The following is an 18649-nucleotide window of genomic DNA, read 5'->3' on the forward strand; positions in this document are numbered from 1 at the left end:
GTACTGAGCCCATAGGCCGCAACCACTGACGCCTGTGAGCCATAGAGCCCAGTGCTCCACAAGAGAAGCCACCACAGTGAGAAGCCTGCGCGCTGCAGTGAAGAGTAGCCCCCCACTCGCCGCAGCTAAAGAAAAGCCCACACGGCAACAAAGACCCAGAGCAATCAGAAACTTAAATAAATAAATATACAAAAGTATAAAAAAATTATTTTTATCACTAATGACCACCTTCTAGACTTTACCTTTATACGTAACCATGATGTGTATCCATAACATGGTAGGGGAGAAACGGATTCATATCAGCACTTAGCCTACAGTATTGTAAAGTGAAATTGTTAGTCACTCAGTTTTGCCTGCCTGATTCTTTGTGACCCCATGGACTGTATGTAGCCCATCAGGCTCCTCGGTCCATGGGATTCTCCAGGCAAGAATACTCGAGTGGGTTGCAATTTTCTTTTCCGGGAGATCTTCCTGACACAGGGATCCAACCTGTGTCTGTGTCTCCTGCATCAACAGGTGGATTCTTTACCACTGCATCCCCTGGAAAGGCCTTCTCTAGCCGATACTTAAATAAAAAAGGAAAAATGTGTATGTTTATTTCCCATGCTATAAAAAAGGAAAAATGTGTATGTTTATTTCCCATGCTATAAGATTTTATTTCTTTTCATTTTTAAATCTACACTCTAGTCTTAAGTCTTTGGAACTTTTCACATTTAAAGATCCAAATTAGAAGTTAAAGAAATTAAAGATTAATACACTTAGAAATTAAAGATTAATTAACTTAGCTTTGCTGCTACTGCTGCTAAGTCACTTCAGTCGTGTCTGACTCTGTGTGACCCCATAGATGGCAGCCCACCAGGCTCCCCTGTCCCTGGGATTCTCCAGGCAAGAACACTGGAGTGGGTTGCCATTGCCTTCTCCAATGCATGAAAGTGAAAAGTGAAAGGGAAGTCGCTCAGTTGTGTCCAACTCTTTGCATCCCCATGGACCACAGCCTACCAGGCTCCTCTGTCCATGGGATTTTCCAGGCAAGAGTACTAGAGTGGGGTGTCATTGCCTTCTCTGTAACTTAGCTTTACATAAACATAAACACAATTTGGTCTTCCAAAATCATCTTTTTTTTTTTCTTTAGGTAATTAAGCAAAAGACTGTAAATTTTAAAACAATTTGCAAATTTTAAAATAATCAAGTTGACTGTCACTGCTATACTTGACCAAATAACTGCTGCCACCTCACTTAGCAGAATCTGCCCAGAGTCTATCAGAACCCCAGGCCATTACAAAATTAGCTTTAGGAGTAAAATCGTTAATAATAATGAGAACACAGGAGTAGAAGGAACCCTAAACTTTAGGGGAATTTCAGTGTATTCACAATGACCTCTTCATCTCTTCTCTTTGCCTTCCAGTGAGTTTATGGAAGTTAATATTTCATAAAACTAATTCCAACAGTGATCTTAAGACACCAAAAGAAGAGCAACTGTTAAAGATGAGGATATGGACAAGAGCCAGGTATTGTTAGCCTTTGCAGTAAAATCATAGTAATGATAATGATTGTCACAATAGTAACAATACATTTATTAAGTGCTGCAGGAATGTTACATGAATTGTCACATTTAATTGTTACAGTAACATTGCTGTTTCCTCCCTATTTGGAGGAAAGAGAGGGTGAAAAATACTTTCCAATTTATATAAAAGCAGACAGCAGGATCTCCTCTCAACTGTAAAGGAAGAAATTTCTTATAGTACTAAATATTTATTAATTACCCCAAACTATTACATGTCTTACATGCATGCTAAGTCACTTCAGCCATGTCCGACTCAGGAATCAGGGATGGAACCTGTGACCCCTGCATTGGCACGTGGATTCTTATCCACTGCACCACTAGGGCCACTAAGTCCCTTCCTTTTCAACAGTGATGTTTCAATTCAGTCTTGAAGAAATTCCTGTATCAATATATAAAAGGAAGTCATAAGTACTCCCAAGTAAAGAACATTAATTTTAATTATTTGATTCTCTGTTAACAAGAGCAAACACCATGTGATAAAATGTTTATTATTTGAGGGGGTAAAGTTAGGTGAACTGATAAACTATATGGTACCCATTTCTTCAGGCAGTTATCATCAATTCTAAATTAAGAATTGGCAAATCTTAATTCAGAATTAAGATTAAATTCTGAATTAAATTGATTCTTAATTAATTCTTAATTAATGTAGCAAAGTAAGTGATTGCTTTTATATGAAAGAATTACCTGAAAAGTATTTGTCAAATGTAGTATGAATTCTGTATGTTTCTTTGATGGCTGAGAATGCAAGAAGAGAGATTAGAAAAAGCAACAGATTGAATCCCACTGAATGAGTCAAAAGAGTTAGCAATGTGTAAGAATAAGAAGGACAAGGGTGTGACTTCCCTGAAGGTTCAGTGGTTAAGACTCCATGCTTCCAATGCAGGGGACGTAGGTTCAATCCCTGGTCAGGGAACTAAGATCCTACATGTCACATGAGATGCAGCCAAAAAAAAAAAAGGACAAGGGTGACAAGGGGAATACCAAAGTCCTGCCAATATAATTCCATGGCCTCAGTCCACATTATCACCACCTCTGGTTAGTCACCAATTTTAAGTAACTCTCCATCCATGATAGCCATTGCTCTGACTTGGCTAGTTGGTGGTATGTCACAATAGAGCTTCTAAATCAGGAAAGCAGGAGCTTGGGATGTTCCGACAGGTGATCCAAGACAGTTTTGCCCAATTAACATAAATCTTAATGAGAGAGAAGATGAGTTGGTGCAGACATGACTGTAGCAGTAGATCTTATCTAAACATCCAGCCTGAAAAGGAAAGATTAAAATAAAGCTGTGATGTCCAATTTGTGAGGAGTCCTCTATGAAGTTTTGGTTAGAAGAAAGATTTCCATTGATGGAAAAAATGTTAGATCGAGGAGCACCAGAACTCTAAAGTCAGAAAGCTTAACAAAATTGTGATTTTTATAGAAGGAACATTTTATTATAAAATTAAGAAATTCCATTTGAGTCAGGTCTACTGAGGTAGATGAACCTTTAACCTGATATACAGAGTGAAGTAAGTCAGAAAGAGAAAAACAAATGTCATATTTCAATGCATATGTATGGAATCTAGAAAAAATGGTCCTGATGAATCTATTTGCAGGGCAGGAATAGAAGTGCAGACAGAGAACAGATTTGGACACAGCTGGGGAAGGAGAAGGTAGGACAAATCAAGAGAGTAGCAATGAAACATATACATTACCATATGTAAAATAATAGTAGATAGCTAATGGGAAGGTGCTGTGTAGAATGGGGAGCTCAACGTGGTACTCTGTGACAACCTAGAGGGGTGGGGTAGGGTAGGGATGGGGAGAGGTTCAAGAGGGAGGGTGCATATGTATACTTATGGCTGATTCACGTTGTTGTAGAAACCAACACAATATTGTAAAGCAGTTATTCTCCAATTAAAGATAAAATTTTAAAATAATAATAAAATAAAAATTGTTCACCAAAAAATTAAGAAAGTCTACTCAAATATTTGTTGTTCAGCTGCTAAGTTGTATCTGACTCTTTGAGACCCCATGAATTGCAGCACTCCAGGCTTCCCTGTCCTTCACTATCTCCCCGAGTTTGCTCAAACTCATGTCCATTGAGTCAGTGATTGGCACCCAACCATTGCATTCTCTGTCACCCACTACTTCTCCTGCCCTCAATCTTTCCCAGTATCAGGGTCTTTTTCAATCAGTCGGCTCTTCTTATCATGTAGCCAAAGTATTGGAGTTTCAACATCAGTCTTTCCAGTGAATATTCAGGGTGGATTTCCTTTAGGATTGACTGGTTTGATCTCCTTGATGTCCAAGGTACTCTCAAGAATCTTCTCCAGCACCACAATTTGAAAGCATCAGTTCTTCAGTGCTCAGCCTTCTTTATGATCCGACTCTGACATCTATACTTAATTATTGGAAAAATCATAGCTTTGACTAGATGAGTCTTTGTTGGCAAAGTAATGTCTCTGCTTTGTAATATGCTGTCTAGGTTTGTCATAGCTTTTCTTCCAAGGAGCAAGCATCTTTTAATTTCATGACACTCTCCCCTTTCACCTTCATCAAAAGGCTCTTTAATTCCTCTTCACTTTCTGCCACAAGGGTGGTGTCATCTACATATCTGAGATTGCTGATATTTCTCCTGGCAATCTTGATTCCAGCTTGTGATTCATCTTGCCTGGAATTTCACATGATGTTCTCTGAATAGAAGTTAAATAAGCAGGGTGAAAATATACAGCCTTAATGTACTTCTATGTCAATTTTGAATCAGTCTGTTGTTCCATTTTCAGTTCAAAATGTTGCTTCTTGACATGCATACAGGGGAAGGTAAGGTGGTCTGGTATTCCCAACTCTAAGAACTTTCTACAGTTTGCTGTGATACACACAGTCAAAGTCTTCCGAGTAGCCAATGAAGCAGAAGTAGATGTCTTTCTAAAATGTCCTTGCTTTCTCCCTGATTTAAAGAATGTTGGCAACTTGATCTCTGATTCCTCTGCATTTTCTGAATTCAGCTTGTACATCTGGAAGTTTTCAGTTCACGTACTATTGAAGTCTAACTTGAAGGATTTTGAGTATTACCTTGCTAGCATGTGAAATGAGCACAGTTGTACGGTAGTTTGAACATTCCTTGGCATTGCCTTCCTTTGGGATTGGAACGAAAATGGACATTTTCCAGTATTCAAATATTTAATAGAAAGAAATGTTCACAGTAAGCTTCTGGATTTTTACCAATGATTAAAAATTATCAGGTCTTCCCTGGTGGCTCAGTGATAAAGAATTCCCTTGCCATTGCAGGAGTAATGAGTCCAACCCCTGATCTGGAAAGATCCCATGTGCCATGGAGCAATAAGTTTATGCGCCACAACTATTGAGCACAACTATTGTGCTCTAGAACCCAGGAGCTGCAACTACTGAACTCATGTGCTGCTACTGAAGCTCCCGCACCCTGGAGTCCATGCTCTGCAACAAGAGAAGTCACTGCAATGAGAAACCCTCACACTGCAACTGGAGAGTAGCCCCTGAAGCAACAAAGACCCAGCAGAGCCAAAATAAATCAAATTATAAAAATTATCAGAACAGTAGATGTTCATGAGAGGATGAAAAGATTTTCACATGTATAGTAGAGCAAAACCTTCCAAGAAATCATCATGATTACACAACTCTATAAACAAATATTTTCTCAATTCCTAAAGGGATTAATCCCTTTATTTTTTATTTGAAATTTGTGAAATTTTCATTTAAACTGCATTCCAGGATGCTGTTTTATTCATTTATTCATTATACTTTTGAGAACCTATTGTGTGCCTGTACTTCTAGATGCTGGAGATACTACTGAACAAAACTCATTAAAAATTTTCTATCCCCTCATGGAGCTTGCATTTTAGTGATTAGATCAGGAAGCATTAGAAGAAGAATCAAATTATAGGTAGTTAAAAACCAGGCAAATTTTTGAGATGGATAAAAGACACATTTTTCTTTACTATAAAACCATTTGTGAAATATTATCACTTTCTTATTTTGAGTTCCATCAAAAGGAAGAACAAAATAAGGACCTCCACTCTCCTGAATAAATTGTGCTGAAATGTTTTGCTCCATGTGGTAAGAATTATCAGAACATGAAGAGCAACTAAAACAAAGCAAAAATTTTGGGGAAGAGTATTTACATAAGAGAGAACTGCATCAAGAGATTCTTAGTGGAGCCAAGACACAAAGTAAACCACCATAAAGAAATAATGCATCTAAAGTAACAAATGGAAATGTGCCATTCTGAGCAGGATTAGAGGAGAGTGAGAATGAAATGCCAGTGCGTTTCTTTATGTGATTACCCCAAAGTAGAGCTGTTTAAACTTATCAGATTAACTTACTAGGAAGCAAATTCAACCAACCAAACGAATGTTTAGGTATGACATTTTTAATCATTAACTGTGTAAATATTTTTATCTCCTCTGGTCTTATATTTACTCAAATTACTTGACATACAATCACTCTTTGGGTCCCCCTGTTTCACCTCACTTCCAAAGTCTTATTTCCTCTGTGTCCTGACATCACCCTCTAGACTACTGCCTTGGCAACACACATGCACACCTGCAAACAAACTTGATTAAATACATCTCCAATTTCATCATATATTTCATACCACACTTTTTTAACTTAAAAATTTTTTTTTGATTTGAGGGTAATGGCTTTACAATGTTGTGTTGGTTTCTGCCATACAACAGCACAAATCAGTCATAACTATATATATATATATATATATATACCCTCCCTCTTGAGCCTCCTTCCCACCCCCCATCCTACCCTCTAGGTCATCACAGAGCACCAGGCCAGGCTCCCTGTGTTAGGTAATAGCTTCCCACTGGCTATGTACTTTATACACGGTAGAGTATATATGTCAATACTACTTTCTAAATTCGTCCCACCCTCTCCTTCCCCTACTGTGCCCACAAGTCTGTTCTCTGTGTCTGCATCTCCATTCCTCCCCTGCTAATAGGTTCATCAGTACCATTTTTCCAGATGCCATATATATGCATTAATATGTGGTGTTTTTATCCACATGTTTAAGAACATCTATATGTAAGGGAATAGCTGTACTTGCCCAGAAAACATACTTCTTTCTAATATCTTGTTCAGATGCTAAGTTGTGTCCAATTCTTTGTGATCCCATGGACTGCAGCACGCCAGCTTCACTGTCCTTTACCATCCCCTGGAGTTTGCTCAGATTCATGTCTGTTGAGCCAGTGATGCCATCCAACCATCTCATCCTCTGTCTCCCCTTCTCCTCCTGCCCTCAGTCTTTCCCAGCTGAGGGTCTTTTCCAATAAGTAGGCTCTTTGCGTCAGGTGGCCAAAAGATTGGAGCTTCAGCATCAGCATCAGTCCTTCCTAATATCCACCTTACCCATTTTTGCAAAAGTTAAAACTCAGTTGCTGAGTCTACATTTGAAAACAAAATACAATTTTTAGGACCACAGTAGAAATTGAAAATTTTCTTCTGAAGCCCATATTTTCCTTAGCCAATTATTGAGAATCTTCTGAATATCCTGAAAAATATGATGAAATAATCTCTTTACTTCCTCACAATCATAGGCTATCAAATTGAAATGTCTGATTTAAATAGGTTCAAGTTCAGATTGTAATGCACTATGTTGGTGTTTTCAAGTACAGCTGCACTTGGCTTTGCAGCATAGAGAAGATCACATTGGAAGCATTTTCAAATGGCATATACTTTTAATGTATGGTATTGAATTAAATAAACCCAGCTTGTGATGATAGTGATGAAAGTAATCATAGTCACTTATGATCTTGTTTCTCTCCATTCCTCCTTCTTCTCCCCACCTTTTGTCTCCCTCCCTCCTTCTCCCTTCCTTGTTTAATTTCTACAAGCAGAACACACCTAAAGGTTACAAGATATTAGTTCAATATTTTAGAAAAAGAAGAGCATGGACTTTGGAGCAGAGAACCACCCAGAGCTGAATTTCAACCTTGCCACTTGCCAGCTGTGCAGCCTTCAGGAACTTAGTTAACTTCTTGGTGCCTCATTGTTTATCCCTTATAAATTGCAGATAAAATTAATAGTTATCTCATAGGATTGTTAGGATCAAATGAACTCATAAATGCCTTTAAACCTGGCACTAGGAGGTACTTTTTAAGCACATGTTAAATAAATAGGCCTGAAAACAAAACTGTTCTTCACTTAGAAATTATTTCTCTAAAACAAAACTGTGGAAAATTAGTCAAGCCACCCAAGTTTTTTTACCCTCCACATTGCACCAACCTTGCCCAACAAATACATTCTATTTCAAGAAACTGAAATTGATTCCTTCTTGTCTATTTAATTCACATTTGTAAACAAACATTCCAGAAGTTAGTGTTTCCATTCCATTGATCATTAATGTAAGGCAGGATTCCTTCTGAAATTAGATGACGTTGGAGCAGCAGAGGGGAAAGAGAGAAAAGTATAGCAAAAGTGACTAAAAGTGAAATACAGGAAAGTAGAAGAAAACATTTCAAAATCTATAATTAAAAGCATGCACAGAGTCCTGTTGACCTCGGCTGACTCCAATAACAAAGTTACAAGAGAAGTGGTCTAGCCTTAACAGTAAATACAGAGGTGAACAGCTCCAGGGCAATCACATCAAAGGCAAAGGGAAAGAGCTGGTACGAAGGGGCCCCACCCAACCTCTCAAGATGGGCTGGGTTTGACATCATTTTCCAGCAGACTAACCAAACAAGCGGTTTTGACCCTAAGTGCAAATCTTCACCAACCCTGGTATATGAGCCTGCAAGTGATGTTACAGGCAGTTCCTCTTGAAGATCAAGGAGCACACAGAAATCAGAGGCAGACCTTTCATTCCCTTGTCTCTTGAGTGGTGACTTCTTGGGACCCTTGAGTTTGCTGGGATGAATAAAGACCCTCTCAGACTTGCAGACTCCCCCTGAGGCTTCTGACATCACTTGCCAAGCACTTGCTTTCCATGAGTAGCGTCATGTTGCCCTCTGACCTCGTTCTGAAAGTGTTCTGAGACAGCTATTCATTTGTAGGAAAGTTAAAATACCAATCTGGGGACCTAGGAAATAATTTTGAACTAGTCATTAATTCTGAAAATTTTAAATATGGATTTTAGGATTATTTTTATTGCTCTTTAATTCCCAGTTTACTAAATCACTATTCAAATCTATACTGAAAAAAACTCCAGCCAAACAAGCAAAAATAAATATAAAACAAAAAAGACCAGGAGGAGTAAAATATGTAGCAAGAAACAAGCCAGAAGTATTTTTTTAAATTTACATTTATCCTGATGTTCAAGCTGGTTTTAGAAAAGGCAGAGGAACCAGAGATCAAATTGCCAACATCTGCTGGATCATCGAAAAAGCAAGAGAGTTCCAGAAAAACCTCTATTTCTGCTTTATTGACTATGCCAAAGCCTTTAACTGTGTGGATCACAATAAACTGTGGAAAATTCTGAAAGAGATGGGAATACAGACCACCTGACCTGCCTCTTGAGAAATCTGTATGCAGGTCAGGAAGCAACAGTTAGAACTGGACATGGAACAACAGACTGGTTCCAAATAGGAAAAGGAGTACGTCAAGGCTGTATATTGTCACCCTGCTTATTTAACTTCAACACAAGCTGGAATCAAGATTGCCAGGAGAAATATCAATCACCTCAGATATGCAGATGATACCACCCTTATGGCAGAAAGTGAAGAGGAGCTAAAAAGCCTCGTGATGATAGTGAAAGAGGAAAGTGAAAAAGTTGGCTTAAAGCTCAACATTCAGAAAACGAAGATCATGGCATCTGGTCCCATCACTTCATGGGAAATAGATGGGGAAATAGTGGAAACAGTGTCAGACTTTATTTTGGGGGGGCTCCAAAATCACTGCAGATGGTGATTGCAGCCATGAAATTAAAAGACGCTTACTCCTTGGACAGAAAGTTATGACCAACCTAGATACTACATTCAAAAGCAGAGACATTACTTTGCCGACTAAGGTCTGTCTAGTTAAGGCTATGGTTTTTCCAGTGGTCATGTATGGATGTGAGAGTTGGACTGTGAAGAAAGCTGAGTGCTGAAGAATTGATGCTTTTGAACTGTGGTGTTGGAGAAGACTCTTGAGAGTCCCTTGGACTGCAAGGAGATCCAACCAGTCCATTCTGAAGGAGATCAGCCCTGGGATTTCTTTGGAAGGAATGATGCTAAAGCTGAAACTCCAGTACTTTGGCCACCTCATGCAAAGAGTTGACTCATTGGAAAAGACGTTGATGCTGGGATGGATTAGGGGCAGGAGAAGTAGGGGATGACCGAGGATGAGATGGCTGAATGGCATCACGGATTCGATGGACATGAGTCTGAGTGAACTCCAGGAGATGGTGATGGACAGGGAGGCCTGGCATGCTGGGATTCATGGGGTCGCAGAGTCGGACATGACTGAGCGACTGAACTGAACTGAACATTTATCAAGAAAGGAATTGCAATTTCCTTTGAGGTCAATAGAAACGTAATTTCTCTGTGTGGTAGAGAAGGTTGGCTCCGTAGGGTTATGCTAACAGTATGGGACCTGATCTTCTTGCCATAAATCTCCTTACCTATAATCAATCACCAGCTTTGTTCTGAATGTACCTGTTTCAGAGCACAAAATCTTTCTAATTAATTAATTTAAATTATGAAAACTTCTTGGCATAAAAAGACATAAAGAATAATATTACACATTTCTAAGTAAAGATGGTTAACCATACATTTGATTTCCTCCTGGACTAACATGGTTTTTCAAAGTCCTACACCAACAAAGAAAAAGAGAGTGTTAGGGCAGGAAAGAGCAGCAAAGTTTTGGAAATCATAAAGCATACAGATCAATGGTGACCGACTTGGCAAATCTGAGCGAACAAAACCCTAACCTTGCAACAGAGAAAGTCCAGGAGCAAAGTGACTTCAAGCCCAGCATCTCCAAATGACCATGCACTGTGAATTCCAGATAACCCTGCAAGTGAAGGTGATGGGAAGCAGAGGGCAGTGAAAATAGAAGACTTTGAGAATTTAGGAAATATTTAGGTCCTTCACATAGGCAACCAAATCCCCTCTGGTCTTCTTATCTGGGTTAATGACCCTCATCTGTGCATGTGTGCCCAGTTGCTCAGCTGTCCGACTCTCTGCAAGCCTGTGGACTTTAGTCTGCCAGCCTCCTCTGTCCATGGGATTTTGGGGCAAGAATATTAAAGTGGGGTGCCATTTTCTTCTCCAGGGAATCTTTCCAACCCAGGAATCAAACCCGTGTCTCCTGCATTGGCAAGTGGCTTCTTTACCCACTGAGCCAGCGGGAAGCCTTTTCCAGTCCCAAATTGAAGGTTTATTCTCCAGAAAAGGGTAACAGAGCAATTCAAATTGAGGAAGGAGGAGAGGGGACTAGGTGGCACTGAGGCAACAGTCTTGGAAGGGAAGAGGGGAAACTCATGTGAAGTGTAGAATGTCATATTACAGTTTTGTCTCCACCAGCTTCTAGAACCCTGAGAGCTGACAGACTCACCAGACTAGAAGACCATTCACTGAAGAATCTACTCAGCCTAAAGATTTTAATTTTGGGTGCCTCCCAATAAAACTGCTAAGTCAAGTCACACCAGAGTGTACATGTCCCACTAGACCCTAGAACTTCCTGTTCAACTCTCCAACTTTCAGTATGAGTGAACTGTAAAAAATAACAAGGTATCTGAGGAAATGCTCTACTCTTTTAAAATGAAAGTTGGGATGGGCGAGGGGAAGAATACAAATCATCAAAAAAATGCAACTTGAGGAAATGGAAACTATTCTGAGAAAACACAGGACAACAAAAATCTATCATTAATATCCTCAGAGAAGTAAGAAATAGTATCAGTTCAGTTCAGTTCAGCCGCTCAGTCGTGTCTGACTCTTTGCAACCCCATGAATTGCAGCACGCCAGCCTCCCTGTCCATCACCAACTCCTGGAGTTTACCCAAACTCATGTCCATCGAGTCGGTGATGCCATCCGGCCATCTCATCCTCTGTTGTCCCCTTCTCCTCCTGCCCCCAACCCCTCCCAGCATCAGAGTCTTTTCCAATGAGTCAACTCTTCGCATGAGGTGGCTGAAGTTTCAGCTTTAGCATCATTCCTTCCAAAGAAATCCCAGGGCTGATCTCCTTCAGAATGGACTGGTTGGATCTCCTTGCAGTCCAAGGGACTCTCAAGAGTCTTCTCCAACACCACAGTTCAAAAGCATCAATTATTCGGCGCTCAGCTTTCTTCATAGCCAAATAATACAGCATCTGTGAAATGCTGGCTGGATGCCATAAGAAAGAAACAATCAGATAATAAAAGGGAATCTCAGAGATTAAGAATAAAATACCATAAATGAAAAGCTCAAAAGAAGGCATAGAGAATTTAAAAAAAGGGGGGGGGGGGGAGGGAGAGATATAAGATGCAAAATAGCTATTTTTAATAATGCCAAATTAATAAGGAAGCTTCTGTCCAAATAACCTAAATTCCAGAAAAAAAAAAAAAAAAAAAGCAGAGTAACGACTATAGAGGAGGGAAAATTCATCAAATAATTCAAAAAAAATCTCCCAAAACTGTAGAAATGGGTCCACTGGGTTCAGGATGAAAATAAAATTGTATCAAAAGAACATCATCATGAAATCACTAAAATATGAGATGAAAACAATCTGAAAATTGCCTGAGAAAAAAAATTGTGTAAAAAAAATGAAAATTGGATTGGGTCAAACGTCCCAATAACTCGATGGCAGCCTGAAGTCATTAGAGCAAAGCTATCAAGTTTCCTAAAGAAAATGATTTCCAACCTAAAAATTTAGACTCAGTCAAATGACCAATTAAAGATGTTGCTGTTGCTTGTTGTTCAGTCACTAAGTCATGTCTGAGTCTTTCTGACCGCATGAACTGCAGCATGCCAGGCTTCCCTGCCCTTCACCATCTCTTGGAGTTTGCTCAAACCCACGTCCATTGAGTTGGTGATGCCATCCAACCGTCTCATCTTCTGTCATCCACTTCTCCCCCTGCCTTCAATCTTTCCCAACAACAGATGGGATGAGGTGACCAATAAAGAATTTTTCAGACCTGAAAAAAATCTCAAAAATCTTGTCTCCTGTGCATCCTTTCTCAGAAATATTCTGGAGGAAATATAGCAAGAGCCACGAGTCAACGTCTCAGATATGGGAGAGATAAAGGAAGAGTCCCCCTCCACTCCCCAAGAGCTGGATGGAGAGAGATCTAGAAATAATGACTCTGCCATGGAAAGGACTTAGTCTGCGTGGGTGCAAAACAAAAGGCTCCAAGAGAACTTTCAGAACTCTGAAATCGACAGGGTACCTGTCATGTTTGAGGTATTGAGAGAAAATTCAGACTTCTGAGAGTTTACTGATAGATATGTGCCTGTTATGCTCCGTGCCCGTATCTCCGAACCGACCAAGAGAGCAAGTCCACCACAGTATTGCAAACGCAAGAAGGGAGTTTGTTTATTCCTAGCGCGCTAGGGCCCAAGTCTCATCCCACACAAGGGAATCTGACAAGAGCCGCGAACAAAGGAGTATGGCGGCTTATATACAGGCAGTTCTTTGTCTCCGTTACAGGAGTAGCTGGCGTTACATGATTGGCCAGGCAGGATGAGCGCATATTCTGTCTCTTTCTGGTAAACATGACTCAGGTCCTAGAGACCGTCGTTTGGTCCCTAACATTCTCCCCTGTCCTTAGATCATATAGAGGAATCTTCCTCTCGGTCCTGAGACACAGTTTGATATTGTTGTCGAAGCACAAACAGCTGTACGGTATTTATGCGTTCCTTTACAAAGGCTACAAGTCTATTGATAATGTATGGGCCAAAGGTAAGCATTAGTAAAAGTACTAGCAGGGGTCCTAGCAAGGTGGAGATTAAGGTAGTCAGCCAAGGGGATTGTTGAAACCAAGATTCAAACCATCCCTGTTGAGCCTCACGTTCTCGTTTACGTTGGGCTAGTCCTTCTCTCACTTTGGCCATAGATTCTCTAACTATTCCTGTATGATCCACATAGAAACAGCACTCTTCTCCTAGGGCAGCACAGAGTCCCCCTTGTTGCAGAAAGAGCAGATCTAATCCCCTCCTGTTTTGCAGAACTACTTCAGATAGAGAAGTTAGAGACGATTCTAAATGACTAATAGATTGTTCTATACAGGTAATGTCTTCATCTATGGCCGCTCTCAGGGAGTTAAATCCTTGGCCTTACAGGGACAGAGCTGTTATTCCGGTTCCAGCCCCGGCTATTCCAAGACTGAACATAGTTGCTATGGTTATGGTGGTAAGAGGTTCCCTCTTAACTTTATAAGTTCTTTTTGGAGGATTTAGAGTTAATTTCTGGGCCCAATAATCATATATTGCTTTCTCTGGTCGGTACAGAATCTTTGGCATGACAGCCACCATAACACAGAATTCTTTTTTGGGGGTCAAAGATTGAGCTATGCAGGCATGGAGTTAGCCCTGTGTGTGAACAGACCCACCATCCCCCCATTTGAGGTATTAACCATTTAGCTACAGGCAAATCATCAGGCTCGACGACATGCACACAAAGTGGAGACTTTGCTGGTAACACCGTGCCCATGCATAAGCCCTTTCCCCATACCTCTTTCATCGTCAGATCCACCTTTCAGTCCCCCCAATGACATTGAGGAGGATCGGTGCTGTTGGCCAAGTCATAAGAGGCATTGAGGCCTACTGCTTCATAATAAGGGGGAATTAAGTTGTAACATAACCAAGATTTAGTTGCCTCAGGATGGGTCTGATTTAGGGTGGCATAAGCTGCCCTAATCAGCTTTCCACCGGGGATCTATTTCAGCGAGCGCTTCTGCTTCGGGACTCACTGCCAAAGATGTTGGCGTGGAAGTCGTTAGGCGGGGGGTTACAGCCAGCTTTTCTACTTTGTTGGGCCCAATACTGTGTACAAGAATTGGCTCTAAGACCTGGCTCACTACTATAATCCCTTTCCCATCAACCCCAAACCCTCTTGATTCCCTCGTCTGTAGCCCCCAAGATAGGCCAGAGATCCAGGTCCCCTCTTTTTTGCTTCTTTCTGGATTGAACCTTATTCTGACTTGTGCATAATTGCAACTTTCACAGCTAAAAGTTGGATCTCCGAGGACCCTAGGGAGGGGCTTGGCGAATGAAAAATTAAGTAAATCTCGATTTCCTACTTTCCAGCGCCGAGGTCCATCATTAGAAGTAACACAATCCCAAGTTTTACAATAAGAGTCTTGTACCCCCCCACAGGTCTTCCAGTCATGCCTGGGTGCGCCTGGGCATGCCCAGAACCCTTGTTCTCGGAGATAACCCCTAGCCCAAGGCACATTTACCATCAGCTTAAGGTCAAAGTACAAGTCTGGCCACCATGTGTTTGGTGGATGTATTGTGGTAGTGGAGTTTAGCACCTCTCGTGTTAGTCCATTTTGCAGCTTCCAGGTGATTTTGACGGGTTGATGCGGGTTCACGCTGGCAACTCCGGAGCAGAGTAACTGGGTCATCCACAAGAGGGCCCAGCCAAGTTGTCCTGGTCCTGTTGGCACCTTCGAAGCTTTAGCCTCAAGGGGTTGGACGGGTGCAGAGATGCTTCCCATTCTTTCTTAGCGTCTTTTTGCTCTGCTGAAGCTGCTGGGCATACGTGGTTGCAATGCACCCAAGGCCCGATACAGTCAACCTTTAGGGCAGTTGGGGTGGTAAGAAGAACAACATAAGGACCCTTCCATTTGGGTTCTAGTGCCTTGGTTTGGTGCCTTTTGACCCATACCCAGTCTCCTGGGCCAATGTCATGTGAGGGAATAGTTCCCTTATTTTGACCCACATGTATTTCTTGGAGCAGTTTCCAGACACGAGAGTGCACCTTGCCTAAGGCCATCAAGGCCTCTTGGAGTTGCCCCAATGTGGGAGGCGGTAGTTTCTTCCCTTCAAATATTGGACATACAGGGGGAGGTCTCCCATACAGAATCTCAAATGGGGTCAGATTAAGTTGATAAGGAGTATTACGCGCACGGAAGAGGACGAAGGGAAGGAGGGTCACCCAGTCCCCGCCAGTCTCTATAGCCAATTTAGTTAAAGTTTCTTTTAGAGTTCGATTCATTCTTTTTACTTGTCCTGAGCTCTGTGGACTGTATTCACAATGTAACTTCCATTTAGTCCCCAGGGCTAGGGCAAGGCTCTGAACTATTTGACTCACAAAGGCAGGTCCATTATCAGAGCCAATGGTCACTGGCAGGCCAAACCTGGGAACTATTTCTTCTAAAATCTTTTTTGCCACTATCATCGTGGTTTCTCTCTTTGTAGGAAAAGCTTCTACCCACCCTGAGAAGGTATCCACCAACACTAACAAGTACTGGTAACCATACTTGCCTGGCCTTACCTCGGTGAAATCTATTTTCCAGTGTTGACCCGGTCCTTCTCCCCGATACCTCAGTCCTGCATGTTGTCCTTTTCCTGGCCTCATCTGTTGACACGCCTTACAAGCATGCACTATGTTCTTTACAGTTGTCTGGTGCCGGGGAAATCGCAGGCGCGCAGTTTGAAAGAGCATCAGAGTCTTTTTTTCTCCCAGATGAGTAGACACGTGCAAATGCTCACATAGTTGCCATCCCAACTGAGCAGGGAGTATCAAGTAGCCGTCTGAGTCTCGGTACCATCCATCTTTATCTTTTTGAAGGTTGGTGTGTTTTTGGATCCAAGCAAAGTCTGTGGATGAATACTCAGGGGTTGGGGGCAGAGTTCCCATACCTGGAGGTGGAAGTCCGATCGCCAACACAGGGGTGATGAAATCTTTATCAGCTACTTTTCCAGCTGCCAGGTCTGCGGCCCAATTTTTTCGTGCCGTGGGGCTGTCACCCTTCTGATGTCCAGGTACGTGTACTACTGACACAGCCCGAGGCATCTGTACAGCCTCTAAAAGTCTACAGATTTCAGGCAAGTTTTTAATTTCTTTTCCTTCAGCTGTCAAAAACCCCCGTTCCTGATATATCGGGCCCTGGATGTGTACTGTGCCAAAAGCATAGCGACTGTCAGTGAAAATAGTTATTCTTTTTCCTTTGGCTCTCTCTAATGCTTGAATCAGGGCAATTAACTCTGCCTTTTGTGCTGAGGTATCCGGGGGAAGGGCCTCTGCCCATATCGTCCATCCAGAGTCATCTACTACTGCGGCTCCCGCCCGTCTCTGTCCATCTTTTACATAACTGCTGCTGTCTGTGAACCATCTTAGCTCACTGTTATCCAGTGGAGTATCGGTTAAGTCCTTTTGCATTGCTGTTACCCTGGCCAGTATCTCATCACAATCATGGAGGGGGCTATTTTTCCCCGGATTGGGCAAAAGAGTGGCCGGATTTAGAGTGCAGGGCGTTTGGAAATGAATCCGTGGGGTGTCAAGTAGCAAGGCCTGGTAGTGCATCAAGCGGGCATTAGAAATCCATTTACCTGGCGGTTGCTTTAAAACTCTCTCTATGGCATGAGGAGTGTAGACCAAGAGTCTCTGTCCATAAGTCAGTTTATCAGCATCATGGACTAAGAGCGCAGTGGCCGCGATGATACGGAGGCAAGGTGGCCATCCGGCTGCCACTGGGTCCAGTCTCTTGGAAAGGTAAGCTACAGGTCGCTTCCATGGTCCCCATCTCTGTGTTAGTACCCCTTTTCCTATCCCCCGCTTTTCATCTACAAATAATTGGAAAGGCTTAGATGGATCAGGGAGGGCAAGGGCAGGAGCCTCTAGCAAGGCTCGCCTGAGCTCTTGGAAGGCCTCTTTCATTGGCTCAGTCCATTTCCAGTCCTTGTTTTCTTTGGTCCCCTCATATAGGGGCCTGGCCTTTTCTGCAAACCCCAAGATCCATAACCGGCAATATCCCACCGTTCCCAGAAATTCTCTCACTTGTCTAGGGTTAGCCGGCTCAGGGATCTGGAGGATGGTTTCTTTCATAGCCTGTGTTAGCCACCTCTGGCCCTGTTTTATCTTATAACCGAGGTATGTAACCTCTTGCTTGGCAATCTGGGCCTTTTTGGCACTAGCCCGGTAACCTAAAGTCCCCAAGGTTTGGAGAAGGTCACCTGTTGCCTCTTGGCACTCTTTCTCTGTAGCCGCCGCCAGCATAAGGTCATCAACATATTGTAATAAAACAATAGTAGGGTGTTCAACCCGATACTCACGGAGGTCTTCGCCCAGGGCCTCATTAAATAACGTGGGCGAGTTTTTGAAACCCTGTGGTAAGCGAGTCCATGTCAGCTGCACAGGGGTCTGACCACCGTCTTCCTGCCATTCGAAGGCAAAGATCTCTTGGCTTGCGGGGGCAAGAGGCAAACTGAAAAAGGCATCTTTTAAATCTAAAACAGTGTACCAAATGTAGTTTGGAGGCAAGTTGCTTAGCAATGTATAAGGGTTAGGAACCATAGGATGAATATCATTCACCCGTTTGTTGACTTCTCGTAGATCTTGAACCGGTCTAAAATCAGTTCCCCCAGGCTTTTTCACAGGCAACAGGGGAGTGTTCCATGGGGACCGGCACCTTTTCAGGACCCCAGCATCTATGAGGCATTGTATATGAGGAGTAATTCCTTGTCGAGCCTCCTGACTCATGGGATACTGTCATACCCTCACCGGGGAAGCACTAGCTTTCAGTTCCACAATGATAGGGGGCCTCTGTTTGGCTAGTCCCATTCCTGCAGTTTCAGCCCAGGCCTGAGGGTATCTTTGAACCCATGGTTGTACTTCGGGGCTTATTGTCTCTGGGGCCTCTGGCAAGTAGAGTCTGTATTCATCTTTTAATGCCAGAGACAAGACCTGAAGAGGATGCCCGGTCCCATCTAAAACCGACACTTGTCCGTGGTTGAAATGAATTTGGGCATTTACTTTAGACAGTAAATCCCTTCCCAACAAGGGCGCTGGACACTCAGGTATCACCAGAAAAGAATGGGTCACCTGGTGGGCCCCCAAGTTCACATGCCGTTTTGTAGTCCATCCATATCGTTTAGTGCCGGTTGCTCCCTGCACCCAGCTACTTTTCTTAGACATGGGTCCATCTTTTTGGTTTAAGACTGAGTATTGGGCTCCCATGTCCACCATGAAGCCAACCGGTTTCCCCTCCACATTT

Source organism: Ovis aries, chromosome 8 (assembly GCF_016772045.2).
Source record: "Ovis aries strain OAR_USU_Benz2616 breed Rambouillet chromosome 8, ARS-UI_Ramb_v3.0, whole genome shotgun sequence".
Classification (NCBI taxonomy): Eukaryota; Metazoa; Chordata; class Mammalia; order Artiodactyla; family Bovidae; genus Ovis; species Ovis aries.